At 37.7% G+C, this 16,314-nt stretch overlaps 1 protein-coding gene across 12 annotated transcripts in view; it reads left to right on the top strand.

The window, feature by feature from the left end:
• RUNX1T1 (RUNX1 partner transcriptional co-repressor 1) overlaps nt 1–16,314 on the top strand; it is a 144,315-nt gene that overhangs the window by 4,651 nt on the left and 123,350 nt on the right. For 6 of the 12 annotated variants that reach the window (XM_043507617.1, XM_043507626.1, XM_043507621.1 and 3 more), the window contains exon 1: nt 4,065–4,183. The exons of 3 other annotated variants lie outside the window; for them this stretch is intronic. The gene's annotated coding sequence lies outside the window, so the exon portion shown is untranslated. Of the gene's footprint in view, nt 1–4,064; nt 4,184–4,207; nt 4,342–11,452; nt 11,540–16,314 lie in introns of those variants that run through there. 3 more of the 12 variants (XM_043507618.1, XM_043507619.1, XM_043507620.1) reach the window with 3 other exon arrangements.

Raw genomic sequence — 16,314 nt, forward strand, 5'->3', positions numbered from 1 at the left:
TTCAAAAACTTGTAGATGTATAGTTAGCAATGTCCTGTATGTTTCACATAGCCTTTAATTAGTAACTAGCTAAAGCTATTTGTAAGAGTTTAAACAAGCACTAGCACTGAAAACAGTATCAGTATTAAAAAGTGTAAACTAATTTTTAAAAGAACAGCCTTTGAAATTTCTTAATCTTCTTTCATATGCACAAATCTGATAAAATGAAAGGTTTAGGGAGATTAAATGTTCAACCAACACTATATAAATTTCAAAACTAAACTTTAACATAATCCTTCTTGCACTGGTTACATTAAATGTTACAGTTTAAAGACATGTTTTAAACTAACTATTCTGCTCGTTTACTTGATACTGGCTTAGTCTAGCTTACTATATGGAAACGTAAAGCCCTCAGAAAAAAAGCTCTCATGATTTTGCATGTTAAACCAAATGACCAGCAGGTGTAAAACCAAATGAAAAATTAAATAAGAGTTATCCTTAAAAAGAGGAATTTGATTTAAAAACAAAAAGATTACTTTTAATCTAAAAGACATTGACTTACATCTTCATTTTTTTCTGTCATTGATATAAAAGTTTCCAAATAGTGTTTAGAGAACAGTGGACATGTTATTAGTTCAGTATAATGGAGGTAATTGTAAGTGATAAGAGCAGAGCAGGTTATCTGTGTGTTGTTTAAACAGAAGGAGCTACTTTGCACCATTTCCAGTAGCCATCTGTATAAGAGAAGGGTTTGCACCTGTCTGTCCACACTAATTATAGATTAGGGGCAAAGAAATGAAATTGGAGTAGGCTTTCTGCTAATGAAATCCATAGTGATTTTATTGTAAATGTGGTTTATGTACAGAGAGTGATGGTTGGGTTGTGAGTAAAATAAATTGCTATATGTCTGTAATGTACTTGTAGTTGTGAAGCAGAATACTGCTGTATTAACAAAGGTGCTGAATAAAGATGCAACACTCCATTTATATTCTAGGCTTCAGTTACGGGTTTAGCTCAATTTAGTAAAAATATTCATTTTAATCACAGGGTTTGAGCATATATATATATATATATATATGATAGAATATATATATAAAGCCTGATATATATATCAGGACAGACTTTACATTTAATTCTCATTTCATTGTATTGGCATAGAGAACATCCTCTGACTGAAGAACTTGAGAAATATTTATGTTTAATTTTAAATAGGTACATACATAGCATGTCAAAATTGCTTTTTCTTTAATTTGGTTTCATATATGTGCTAAAATAAAGTGAAAGGAGTGAGAAATGCATTCTGCAGTAAAAGGTCACATGAATTTCTACAACATCTGTTTATAGTAATTATGAACATAATTAACATAAGAATTACAAGTGAAGTAATGACAAGCTAAGCAATGAGATATTATGCCATAATGGTCATATGTTGGAATTCTCACATTATAACATGCTAGAATTCACATATTCAATGAAAAAAAGAAAATGTTAAATTTTTATCTATTTTAATGCTTCAAAACTTATCTGCTGGGGGCAGATGGACTTTATGCTTTATGGGAACGTAACCCATTATTAAGAAACAGTCAGTTGAAATTAAGATTTTTAGTCTGCAGCTTGGACTTTGAGACAGCTGTGATTATGGAACGCTGCTTCTGTTATACATTTGTACTCTGATCATATTTCCATATTTTTTTTATTTTTAACTGAGAGTGTTTTCACAGCAAATTATTTGCTTTAGAAAGGATCCGGGATTTTTATCACTAGAGAATTGTGCCTCTCTTATAGTAAAACTCTTTGCCAGAAATGTCAGTGTATATCTGAAGCATATATAGTAACTTTGGAAAATAAGGGTTTGACAGATCTTAAAAATTAGGAAAATAAGGGTTTGACAGATCTTAATTTAGTTCATAGCATAGTATTGCAGGGAACCTCCCCACCCCTAACATTTCTAGAATTAATAGAGCATCTCCTGTTTTTAGATAATATTTTGGGAGAACATCAGTGGGAAGAAAGTGCAGTGATACCTTTCATGGTGAGTTAATTAAATTAACTTCCACTTAAATGGCACAGAATATATCATTAACTGCAAAAAAAGCCATGCTTCAAATGTATTGACTAACTTTTCTTTTAATATGACTTGTTTGATTACTTCTAACACATAACTGACAACTATAGAAGATGCAGAAAGATGGTTCTTTTTGAGACTAGAAAACACTGTCTAAAGAATCAGGTGTTAAATTAGATATGTAAAATTCACAGATTATTTTAAGAGTCAAATGCCCTTTGTATTAGGAAAATTTGCCAAATCACTGTCTTTCTAGGACTAACTATATAGTTGCAGCAGTTTATGAAGAATAAAAAAAAATTACCTTGTGCTATGTCTCAGTGATATCAAGAGGTTTTCACATTATTGGATTAGTGGAGGATTTGTGACAGACCCCTTTTTATCTGACATTCATTGCAATGACACAATTTTCACACATACATCCTTCCCCACCATCTAAGGTCTGCTTTCACTTTGTATTACGTGTCAAATTCCCTTTATTTATTTTCTTGTGGAAAAACTCTATGTTGGCCTGGTGATTTTGGAAGGGGTGCGTCACTAACCAATGCCTGCTTCTCTCCACTGTGTGTGCTGCCATTGTCCTGATCTCAACCTTCACTTTGCTGCTCCACAGACATTCAAGAGAAGCAAACTTCCTTAAAAATAAATTAATGTTACCAGAGAGAGAACTGTTTTACTTTTAGATTTCAGTGAGAAGAACACCCCAACAACCTGCTCTTGGTACACTGATTCTGCTGGCCCCTTCCATTTGTAGCTCCTACAGCCTTCCCTGCCAATACCTAACCATAGCCTGTTGGATTCATCCAATCAGCTTTTTAAAAATTAAAATGAGCTGTGGATGTATCTTTAAAGAAACCAATCCGTTTGCTGTAGGACGTGGTCTAGTTCACCATATTCCTGTGCTGAGTTGTAGCCACCTATCAGCGCGTAGCTGCTCTGTCTGGTGTGGGCACTCTCTGCACTGAGCAGAGTGAACAGTTTATATTAGATACTCCGCAAACAAACCGGGAACCCTAAAAACAAAGAAATAAAAGCATTCAAGGGCCACACAGGTGCCTTAGCTTTTCTCGTACTTGCATGGTAGGACCAGAGAGAAGGAGAACTTCCAGCAGTTACAAATGAACTCTGAGAAATCACAGGGCAAGCTGCTTTCTTTGGTGGAGAGCTCCCACTTTGGGTTAGTTAGATGAGCGAGCTCCTGTATAGACCTGCGTAGGGAAAGCACTTTGGTCTGCTGGGCAGGTTCTGGGCTGCCTCAGGCTGGGGCAGTTTGAACCCCGGGGAGGGGGGGGGGTTCAGTAGCCGAGGCAGGAGATCCTCAGGCCGGGCTGAAGTAGGGCTGTCAGACAGAGGGAGAGGCTTTGAACCTGCCCCCCCCCCCGCCGCCCTCAAAATGAGGGAGCCCCTTATCCCAGGGCCACCCGCCTTCCCTCTCCAAACGAGGGCGAATGAAACTTGGGAGAGGGGGGAATCGACCCCCACCCAGAAGAAAAGTGAGGCCTGAGCTCTCTCCCGCCAGGGAGGGGGCCTGGGCTGGGCCTTCAGGTGACGGCTCTTGCGTAGCCAGCCAGCAGGCCTGTGGCCCACTCTGATGCTGGCTGGGGTGGGGCGGAGCCGCTCCTGTGCGGGGCGCTGGGCGTGGGGGACCCCCCCCCAGTAGGAGCCGCTGCCCTGGGGGTGTCGCTCCCCAGCCCCGGCGGCGGCTTTCCCTGCCTCCAGCTGGGCCGCGCTGATACCGTAATCACCCGGCCGCACGCTGCCTGGCTCTCGCTCGCACACACCATCGTGCCCCCCCCCCCGCGACAAGCCTTTTACCTCCGATAAGCGGCGATGCGTGTTTAATGGATACAAAGCCCTGGCCGGTGCCCTCCCCCGCCAGAAGGTAATCTGCGGGGGGGGGGAGGAGGCGCTGGGGAGGAGGAGGAGGAGGGGGGGGCAGCCCCCCCCCCTCTCTAAACGATGCCGAAGTCGATAGGAGCCCGGCGAAGTGGAGCTGTAACCTCGTATCTTCTCCCCGTCGCTGGCGGAGAATTTACCCGGCGAGGGAAGGGATCTTGCCTTTTGTCGTGCGGGGTTAGGAGGCGGCGGTCCTGGCCCGGGCGCTCTCGCCCAGCGCCTCCGCTCGTCGGCCTCGCGAAGGTGAGACGAGCCCCCCGTCGCGCCCCGTGGGTTTCCCTTGGCCCCGGCTGGCCGGGCTGCGGGTGAACAATGGACCGTGTCTCGCCTAGACTTCGAAACCATTAGATGGGGGCGGCAAATAAGCAGCAGCCTAACGACTGGATTCGCTATTTTATTAGGGTGAGAATGGGTAGAAATTAAAATAGGCTCTTTAGGGAGAGAGCTGCTGAGGCTTTGGATTGATTTCGAGGGACTGCGGCCGTGTTTTATCTCCCACTTACTCACCCCCCCCCCTCCGCGCCCTTGGTATGCTGGAAAGGAGAGCAGAGTTTCTGTAAGTGCACACTGATTTTTTTTTTGGGGAGGGGGGCGCGTCCACTTCACCAAAACAACAAATAACATCCCAAGGAGGGGGGCTGGGCTGGGGGTGGGGGATGTTAAATCAGACCTCTGAGATTTTTGTTTGTACTTCAAGAGTGGCTTTCTTGGGAGGAAGAGGGATAGATCATTGTTACCATCCGCATTTTTAGTAGGAAACACTAATTTTGTAATATTTTTTTCAACCGTCCAAATAGTTTTATTGGAGACGTCTCCTCTTGGAGCGTGCTAAAGATGAATGCCATTCCCCTTAGAGAAATTTCATATATTCAGAAGTTTGATAGTTTTGGTTTACTTAAGAGACTTCTCCATCAGTTTAAAATTACCTGATGTAGGCATGAATGCAAACTCTCTCTCTCTCTCTGTGTGTGTGTGGTCTTTTTAAAATCTCCTTAGAAGGAGTTATTTTTGAAACAAAAATCAACAATTGGTCATTGAAAATGTATATAAAAGTTTAAAATCTTTCTGTTGCTGCATCACATTGTGAAATGTTTGCATAGATAGATATGATCCAGTAACTAAAAGCCTAATTAAAATTTGTTTAAAGCCAGGGGAGCATGTATCCTTGTTGACAGCAGCAGATCGATGGGGTAAGACAATAGCGTCCCATTATTTTATTTCCATTGACTGAACGTATTGACATTTCAGGTTTGCAATTGCCTCAGTGAGCATGATGAGACACTGAAATTCACAAACCAACTGGCCAGAGTGGCACATATATTATTGTATGTCATCTCTGCCGTCAGGTTACCTTATCACTGAAGCAGAATGGTAATGGATGGTAGCAGAGTACTTCAGAAGGGTTAGGGCTCTATCCGTTAAAAAACTGACACCTAGCAGGTCTAAGAAGGATCTTTAATTACATGAAGAATTATGCAGAAGGGAAGAAGGTCCTTGCTACCTGCTGCTACACTTGAGAGTTTACTGTATCAGAAGCAGAAAGGATAACAACTTACTTTGTTTCATATTTTATATACAAGTCCAGATATTTCAAACTTTTGCATCAAGCACACAAGTATATTTGAACTGAATGGCTAATTGGGTAATTTACCATATTTGTCTATGATGATATCTGTTTACCACAGCCTTGGTAGCTCCAAAGCACCTGCCAGACCTACACCTGATATGTAGATTGTGTAAGAAAACAAAAGACAACTTTAAAATGAGTTCAGTTTGTGTCTCTCTCCCCTTCCCCATTATTGCCTTAGGGTAAAGCAGAGGGGGTTATGTACAGAAAGAATATTATGGTATTAAGTATTTCTTCTTTTTCATCCATTGTAAATAATACTCCTCTATGTGCATATTTATATGTTGCATACATCAGTACATGTATATAGAGATATCTAAGTATTTGTAATTGACCACAAAATATATGCTATTCCTTATTGTTTCAAAATCTTTTAGATTTTCTGCCAAATCTGCCTGAAGAATGAAATCTATCAGTGTCAGGGAGACATTGAGACAGAAATTAATTTAAAGCCAACAGAGAGCTAATATGAAAGAGCCACTAGTGATTTAACTCATTTTAAAAAGTAAATTTTAATGAAAATGTATTCTGAGTGTGCCATCAACACAACAATTTGCCATTGAGTGGCCTGCAGATGCCCTTAAAGATGGTAAGGAGAAAACGAGTCCTTTATACCATTTTCATGAAAATGTTAGGTTTCTGTTTGATCAGCAGGTGCTGTTGAGATGAAAGCCATGTGTAAATTTTTAGAAGGCCAAAAGTGTCAATTCAGAAAAGGAAAGTGATAAGAGAAAATGCAATCAGTTTTCCTGTTTTCAATTTGTGCTGGATTTGAAGAGCTGTTTTGTTAAACTGCTACATCTGCTCCAATATGAATATTGAACTACTTCCACTAAAAATAACACCCTATAATTTGGAAGCCACTGCAATCTTTTGTTAATGCAAGTGGGTTATTTAAAAAAAAAATCTATTCTGAAAATTCTCCTGCCTAATGTGCATTTTTGTTTATTGGAAATTTTACCATGTGCAGATAAAATGGTATTATGCAATTAGGACTTTATCTTGTTGGACTATAAAAATGGTATTGGTAGCCAAATATCAGTACAGTGTTAAAAAGATTTAACTTGGGGAATAAATTGTATTAAAAACAAACAAACAAAATTACCTTATAAGACATAATTATTAATTGTTTGTCTGTTCCAAAAATATAGCTTTCACTTATTGTCAAGATGCCTGATGTAAAGTTAAGGATATTCCAGAGACCAGAGAGCATTCTTTGGCTTATTTCACTCTTCTTATACCTGCAAATCTAAGTTTAAGCTAATCAAGGATGTTTTAGTTAATGGGGCTTTCAGTGCAACTTTTTCCATGCTTAAATAAAATGATTAAATATGCTTGAGTGCTTACATACAAAAATGTTTGCTTCTGTAGTGCTGCTAATCAAGTGAGTTTTAAGAACATGGAAAGCACCACATTGGTGGTGCGGGGGGGGGGGGGGGGGTTGGTAGGGGGAAAGGTGGGAAGGGGTGGGCATTTTGCCAGATATGTTTCTAGGGGAAAGTATTCCCTTTTTTTGAGCTAATAAAGTGGTGAGGAGATTTTGTTAGTTTTTTGTTTTAATTATGAGTCTTAATAAAGAAGTGGTAATTCACTTTGATACCTACAAAAACTCTCTTTTGTACTACACTTATTTGGGTATATGTACAAATACTATATGCAAATATATACAGTACTGAATGAGAGATTTTCATTTACTTCTTTATTTCATAGTAAGCACAACACAACAAATTATCTGTCACAGAGAAGGATACATGCCTCCTCATGGTTTTAATCTTAAAATGGGTTTTAGTTGCTGAATTCTGATCTTTTAGCCAGGAGCTCAGTTCCTGGGCATCATGGATACATGGGAGGAAGGGTCTTGTTTTTGCTCCAGTTTGGTTTTACAGCAATATTTGACTGTGAGATTGAAGTGAATCTTCCAGGGTCACAAAGTGATCTTCAAAAATCTGCAAAAATTAAAACCCAGTGCTGCCCTAGGTTCTGGTCCCTTATTTTGTGTTTTATAGGTAAACACACCAAATACCACATGAAAAAATACAGTTAAAGAAATAATAATGATTCAGAAGACTCTGATTATATTTCAGATGCAAAAAAATTAAAAGTTGCTTGAGAACACTCACAGTTAAACAAAAAGCCAGATTAAAGAGAATGAGATACACTGACAAAATTTTGTGTGAGGTTAGTGTTTATGTGAGTCTGAGTGAACGTCAGCTGCATGTTTTCTTTATAACTTGTACTCATGTGAGTGCACAGGTACCCACACTCACTTATCTTGACTGAAAGAGATTGATATTTATTTATTTATAGATTTCTACAAATATAAAAAGGGGCACTTACCAAAAGCTCTAGGTACCGCTGACCCACATTACAAAAACAAAAATTAAATTAAAGAGCCATTTACACCTTTCTACCTGACACAAACAAACATTCTGCTAAATACAAAACTCGCTTCCCTTCCTCTACCTGCAACAGATCTAATCCTCATCAAACTTCATCTTCTGTTGGATTTATATACATAGGACAAGAAGTTGAGAATGGTAGCTCAAGACAAAAGGTCTGCTGGCTTTACAGCCTTGTGATCTGATACCGTCAGAGTTCATAAGCTAATTAAGCTTGGTTAGTATTTAGTATTTCATAAGCCTGGCTTGGTTAGTATTTAGATGGAAGACCAAGTAACAGTGAAATGGCAGTGCTGACTGAGTTGATGAACCTTCCCCTTGGAGATATTACTAAACTAATGCCACAGGACAGTATGCTTCTGGAAGTGCTGTCTTTCAGAAAAGATTTAGAACCAAGGTGCTCACTGCCTCTAGACATAAAATTACATTGTACTTTTCACACCAGTAAGGAGGTGTTAACACCATTAGATGAATTGGCTAGGATATCAACATTTCCACAACAATTTCAACACAATGTTTTCCTTCACTTTCTGCCCTAAAATGTAGTGTAGTGTTGCTGTTCAATGTTAAACAGTTGCCACCTTTCACTCTACCAATGGTAGGTGAAATAGTCCTTTTATGTTGTGCATATTTCAGTTTTTGTAAGGCAGTTTGTGATACTTCAGGATAAAAGGCATCATAGATATGCAAGATATTATATGCTCTTATCAAGAATGTTAATGAAATTCACTAACTGTCTGTTTTTATAATTGTCCAAGTGGTGTATGATATTTATTTTACTGATTTATTAAAATTATAGTTTTCTGTTTCCATTTTTCTATCTTCTGTCTTGAAAATTCATCATCATTAAAGGGTATGCTGCGATACAAGGCCCCTACAAATAGAAAAATACAGTACTGTTTTAACAGCAATATTACTGCAGTCTTTCAGTACACTCTTCACATCATGAGGTGTTTCACGATTTCTTCTTTTATGTCAAGAAGGCGGCTGATCTAACAGCACTTCTTTAGTTAGGTAAGACTGTGGTTTGTAAGATAAAATGAACCACCACAAAGAAAACGTGGTAGTGATAATAGCTACTTTTGTTAATTAAGCTGCTATTATTTATCTAGAAAAAGATATGATTCCACCTAGTGGAGCGGAATTAATACACAAACAGTGGCATGTAACATTTTTTACTTCCAGTGACAAAATAAAAAATATTTGTTCATTTATGAAAGAGCCATTCTGAGCCAGAGAGTAGAAACCAGAAAGTTTGACCACGACCTAGAGAGGTGGCTGCATGAGCAAAATGTGTTGTACAAGACCCATAGTTAGTTCAGTAGCTGCAGAAGGCTTTAATATGTCTGCCTAGCCGGGTGTTGATATGCAAATTGCATAAGGACTAGTCATTACCACCAAGCAGGTTCCCTTTGTGATTCATTTTATTTGAAGAGCTATAGACTACATTTCTTGCCTGACTGATGATGACCACACAGTTGCCTCCCTAGGTGGTGGTTCAAATGTCATGTTTCGATTCGCTAGGTCAAAAGACTTTCCACAATGGATTCTCTGCCTGAATACTCTGTTTTCTGTGTATCATTCCCTCATTTGCCTGGGAGCAGCGGGATCAGACTGCTGTTTCAACGTTTCCTCATGACAAGCTGGAATATTGAGGAAACTTGTCTGTAGCTTCTAGTAACTCCAAGGCTTACAGTGTTGTGTTGTTGAGAATCAAAGTGGTTAAGGCTTTGCCATCATATTTTTCTTCCCACTGGCTCAGTCATATCAGTTGGATAAAATAAAATAAAATTTAAAACCATGGGACATGTTTATACCCAGTTTGAGTGGCTAAGATATTGTCATAAAAATTCTCTTATTAAATGTTAGAATAAGATTTTTGAACACTTAGACTGGACAACTTCACAAAGAGAGGTGCCATAGACCAGTTTGAGCATTGCCAGCGAGATAGAAGGCAACTGTTGCCAGAAAATGAGATAATTAGAATGCTTCAAAAGAGATGGAATGATACTATGGCAAAGGATATTTGGGAAAAGTGCTCCAACAGAGATTAAGGGAGAGCAGTTCCAATGACATCCAGGTGGAGTTTGCTGCCAAAGAGATTAAGGCATATGGGTTCCAGAAACCTGAGAGTGCTGCCAACAAGTTTATGGATAATGGCACCTGGGGGGTGTGCTATCAAAGAATAGTGGTGCCAGGATGTTGTTGTTTTTTTTAATGGTGGCATTGTTAAAAGTATTTAAGAGGAACGTTGTAGAAAGGAGTTTAATTAGCAAAATCACAGACTCTTAGGAAACTTTGAACCAGGACTGTTTCAAGACCATGCTATTTATTATTTGAAAAGACCATCAGCAAACCATTTAATGTTGGACACTCATTCTGAACCCAATGTCAAAGCAAAGTGAAGGTGAGCAAAGATAATATCCTATCAGTGACTACACACTGTAGCTTTATTTTTGAATTTTATACATGCTTTATGTGCACAGTGATGAGCAAACACCGCTGGAAATAAACAAAGTTGAAACAGAATATATTGGTGCCAAAGTTGCAATGTTTATCACTTCGGATTTTTTCTCCTATCAAAATGAGTTCTTCCAGAAAATGCCTAAATGCTCTTTCTTTGCTTTGGAGGTTGTCTCCATTGTCTCCTTCCTCCCACCTCAGCCCTGTGCTCATATACTGCTGGATTCATTTTGAGACTGGATCCAGATTTGTCACCAGATGAGAAACAAATTTGTACCATGAATTCTCATCTTTCTTTGGTTAGGTGGGGATAAGTCATTAGTTCAGGTCTTAATGGAAAATAAACGATCCATCCCTACTGAATTGTTCATGCTGCACTGCATGTAGTATTGAGGAATTATATATGAGTGATAGAGAATGTATGTTCATATAGTAATGTGTGCTGATACATTTCGGGTGACTCCCATTGACTTCAGTGGGGCCAGGGTTTCAACCATTACATTAAAGTCCACTTGTGAGGTAACTCCCTTCTCTTCATGTGTCAATATAATAATGCCTGTATCTGTAATTTTCACTCCATGCATCTGAAGAAGTGGGTTTTTTACCCCCAAAAGCTTATGCCCAAATAAATCTGTTGGTCTTTAAGGTGCCACCAAACTCCTTGTTTTTGTGGATACAGACTAACACGGCTACCCCTGATAAATGTACTTTTGAGTAAGACATGGTCTAACGGATTGCAGAATAGTGTTTGAACAGCTACAGTAAACACAACTACAACAGTTTTTAGAGAGAATCAATTAATATCTATTAAAATCTTTGAGACTTAAGGGCCCAATCCCATTCTCATGGATGTCCATGGGAGCTTTTGCTATTGAGTTCAAAGGGTCAAGATCAGGCCTTAAAATTCCATCTGTCCTGGAGAGTGGATTCCATTGGCTAACACAGAGATTCTAGTGAAAGAAAGGAAGAAAGGCAAAGCAAGGCGCTTCCATCATACAGGACAGGTGGAATTTTTCGTTCCAGGACTGTAAGAACATCTTGAAGGAAAGGAAGGAACATTTCTTCCCTGGTGCTTTAAACATTTCTTGGAGCCATGATCCTTATTATATGGTAAGTGTAGTTTACGGTATGTAAATATATTTTATACTTCTGATATTCAAGTTTTGACTATTTTCATTGCATCTCAATATTAGTGTCCTTAGATCCTAAAGTAGGGTTCAGTGCTGTGCTGTCTGCCTTTGGAGAACTGGTAAAGGTCTTGATATTTCAAAATGGACATGTCTGCCTGAAGCTAGCTGCCCTTGATAAAGCTTTTGTTAGCTATTTCTTCAGTTTTTAACAGTGAAGAGTAGCAGGAATTGTGTGTATATGAGTTCAGATATATAACTGAAAATATCAGAAGGTGTCATAATGTCGTATACATAAAGGCCCATTTCAGTATAGCATGGTTCTGAACCACCAGTACATTGTGTTATATATTTTTCTTTTATAAAGTGTCCACTCTCATTGAAAGTGATGTGATTTGAATTATGAAGATCACATTAGTTATTTCTGCCATATGAATTCCATGTGCAATCCCAGGGTCCTTACTTAGGAGAGCAGTCCCATTGTTTTCAATGGGACTGTTTATCTGAAAAAGGTCAGATTCAGGATTAAGCAGTTGGTGAACCATGTTAGTCTCTGAATAATGCCTATAAAATACCACACTGAATTGCTAGTAAGTAATGAAAACCTTATACTAACAATTTTACCTAAAAATAATATCTCTAGGCAGAAAACTTGCACAATAAAATAATATCCTGTCTTTATTAAGACACTCATTACAACTAATTTCTACCAAGAAAATCACATTCACCATTAAAGGCACCTTTATCAAAAGGGAAAGAAGTGTCAGGGTACTATAGAGGAACTGATTTTTATTTTTTTTTTTAAAAGAAGTCTTACGCTTTCTTCTTTTTTGTGTATGATGAGATCAGCTGACAACAGCAGCAACCAAATCATGTTTGCAGCTGGGCAATTACTGTAAACCCTAAGATCTGTGACTGTCAACCAGGAACACAGATGCCTTCAAAGTTCTGTTTTTCTTCCATGTGGAAGTCATTGGCATGGAACAGATGCCTTCATTTTGGAGAAATCAGCCTCTGGATATAATTGGTTCTCTCTTCTCTTGTTCTCTAGGGACAGTCTCTCGCAGATGAAATTAGATGAGGAAAAAAGACACAGACCGACACACACACACACAAATTACACAAAACAAGAGCTTTCATGGTGTTCTCTCCGTATTTTATTACATGGAACTGTTTTACAGCTGGGAGGCTGTATTTTCCTATTTAAATATATCCTGCATCCTTTACTATATAAATTGTGCAAATTAAAATATATATCTGGTCAAAGTCTGAGAGGGACTGTTAATAATTTAAGCATAATTGTTCTGAAGTAAGTCAAGTATGCCACGTTCAAATATATATCATTTTTGCTTTGGAAGTAGAATGCTGCACAGTCGGGAAAAAAAGTTTTGACTAGCATTTCCTCCAAAACAAAATGTCAAAATAGGCAAGATTTTTTTAAGTGCAGCTTTTACCTGAAGAATACATACAATCGATAGAAAGTACAGTATTCTAATAAAAAAAAGCCAGTTACATATGAACATAGAAAACAGCTTATTTTAAGCTTCACATAGGGGGTATGAACATTACATAAAATGTCTTTGAAGAACTTGAGTGGAAATGTTTTGTGGGGCACCTTAGGTTAAACCATGATAGAATCCATGAGTCCTGTGACAGAATACCTTAAGTGTCTGTCCTCCCCTTGGTGTACATATCTAACCTAGGCTAAGGCTAATGGGAGTTAGCACTAAGACAAAGGTGCTAGAACTCATTGACCTTTTATTTCTTTTTTTATTTTCTTGAAGGCATTTCTAAAATATTTTAAAACTTGCAGTCCATTCTTATATTGGTCTTTAGTTTGCAGTCCAATGTAATGACCAATTTTATTTACTATCTAGGAAAATGAAACTAACCTGCACCAGATGACAAACTCTATATAGGATTGACATTTCATGATATAGCTCACAAGTGCTAAACCTTTGTAACACTAGGTTGTACTGGCAACATGTTAAGAGACTGAGGGGTGAACCTAATTTAAAATATATTTACATATTTTTGAATGAAAAATGCACAAAATTGTAGTATTTGCATCTTCTTTGATAGTTGAACAGAAATTGCTTTTTGAGTTCACTAGCAATAAAAACCAACAGGTTGGCAGCTTTACCCTCATCCAGCAGTTACAGGATAGGATATCATCTGAGTCTTAGGCCACATAATGGACACGATGTAAATTAACAATTTTAGCAGTATATAGGCAGTTCTGGCCAAATGCGGAGTGTCTTTTAACTCCCACGGACTCCACTGAGGTCAGTGAGAGTTGGGGATGCTCAGCACCTCACCATTATATCATGCTTTCCTATAGTTAGATTAAAGGCCACGTGCTTCAAGCGGAAACTTACGTTTTAATCTGATGACACCACAGCTTTTTTTTGGCAACTGTTTACTTTTTATAAAGAGGGAAGGAGATTAATCAGAATAGGGAGTTCAGCTTTGATTTGAAAACCAAGCTGATTTTAAAAAAGGGTTTTATTGCTGCATTGCTGAAGAACTACAAATTATGCTCAAGGAAAAATTTAACCAAATGGTGATATAATCCTCTGGAGAAGTGTGCTTAGGTGATGAAGGGATTTCTGGCAATAACTGAGAAATACAGTAATGGGTAACTGCATTTGATTTCTTTTGAGGTTGATTCTGATACGTGTAGTCTTTACATCCTATTAAATTTTTGAAAGATAAACTGATACAAGAATGATTTGCCAGGGCCAATGACTCTTCCTCTTAAAACTTTGGCTCAGCTTATATATTGAGGGGAGAAGGGAGTAAGATAAAAGCATTGTGAATATGAGGTTAACCGAATTCATATAGAAGGCTCTCTCAAGTTATTGCATTCCTTAGAAAATAAATACATTTCGCATATGGTTAACATTGATCAAAAAAGTATTCTGTATGCCAGTGATTACATTCCCATCTGTGATTAAGGTTTTCTGTCTGCATCTGGTTTTCACATTATATTTCTGTAACAAGAATCCTTTATATGGCAGAGTTCACTCTCTGTATTTTGTATTAGCTGCAGCTTGAACTACTGCACGGATCGCAGATTTACACATGTGGTTTTCATTACTTCATACCATTGAGAAAAAGTAATATTTGTTTGGGAATGTATGTTTTCCACAATTTCCATGGTAATACAACATGTTGAGTCTTTTTAATAACAGTCTTGTAGGACTACAAATTGTTTGAGGCATTCTGCTTTAAGTGGAATTTAGCTTTCAGAACACTTTGCATGTACATTCTAGCAACAAGAGTTTATAAAGCAGGAGGCAAAAAGTGACAACATATATAACCATACCATAGATTTATCAGAATACTATTATCACTTTGGAAAGTGTAGCACATACAAAGGGTGTGCAAGGGGATGGAACAGAGAACTAGTAGGAAGATAAAATATTTTAAAAAGATAGGATGAGAGCATATGATTTTTAAAAGGAAGAAACTCAAAATACATTGTCTTATGCAGCAAGAATTTTTTTTTAAATTTTTCCCCCCTCCTTGACTAAAAGGAATACACTATATTCAGTAGATTCAAATAAAATTATATATATTGCCTAAATGAACATATTTGAACATGTTTATTGGGGCAAGATTAGTAGAAAGATGGTAAAAGATTAATTGTAAATATTGTTGAATATAAAATATGAGATTAATGCTTCAAGTCTGCCATAAATCCAAATTTAGGTAATGGATGCAGAAATACCTTCCTAAACAGTTGTAGTCTGCCTATGTAATTACAAAAGTCTCTCTCTAAAATGTGTATGATCTTCCATACTATATTTACTGAAATACCTAGACACTAGCACTATAACTTGGATTAAAGATAACACTTCAAGCTGTTATCTTGGAGTTCTATTAGGCAATAATATTATTCAGAGTAAGTTTTTATATGTATCCCTAACCACAGCCTAGATTTTTCTATCCTTATGCTGAGTAGAACCTTACATCTTGAACAATCTCAGTGAAATCAATAGGACTTCTTGCTCAGTAAAATACTTCTGAGTATGAACAAGAGTGTCATCAGAATCAGGCCCTAAGTGTTCATTTAAAAAAACCTCATGTATAATATTGTATACACTCATGGAAATGCAAGGTGTTTTATATTAAGGATCATTTGAAAAAAGCATACAATTAATGTTAGAGGACAGATAAAAAGGGAACTTTTATTGCCTCTTAGGTAAATATGGTAACAAGTGCAGAGTTCGGTAAATAGCAATAAACATCTTTATGTAGAAGTAATTACTGCATGCAAACTGAAAACCCTAGCAATACTTCAGTGGTCATTTTCAAAAGCCAATGTCAAAATGCTACATCTAAAGCTTAACAGTTGACAAAATTTGGGTCCGGTACTGCTAGGGTGACTAGACAGCAAGTGTGAAAAATCGGGACAGGGGGTGGGTGATAATAGGAACCTATATAAGAAAAAGACTATAAAATCGGGACATCTGGTCACCCTAAGTCATGCTGTCCTGACATTCACTGTAATTTTAAGTGAAATCAATAGAAGTTTGGCTGGAGGACTGAGACCAAAATTGAGTGTAAACTCAAGAAAGTACTTTAAATAGTAAACTTTTTCATTCTGCAAGTCTTAACTTTAAAATGTAAGGATTTTTTTAAAAAAATATATAAGTGGTTATGATTTCCGATGTAAATATGAATTGATCATTTGAAAATGGGCCTAGGCCAGAAGAAATGCTGGGCCAGATTTTCAATTGCTTGCATGTAGGT

The sequence above is a fragment of the Dermochelys coriacea genome, chromosome 2 (assembly GCF_009764565.3).
Source record: "Dermochelys coriacea isolate rDerCor1 chromosome 2, rDerCor1.pri.v4, whole genome shotgun sequence".
Classification (NCBI taxonomy): Eukaryota; Metazoa; Chordata; order Testudines; family Dermochelyidae; genus Dermochelys; species Dermochelys coriacea.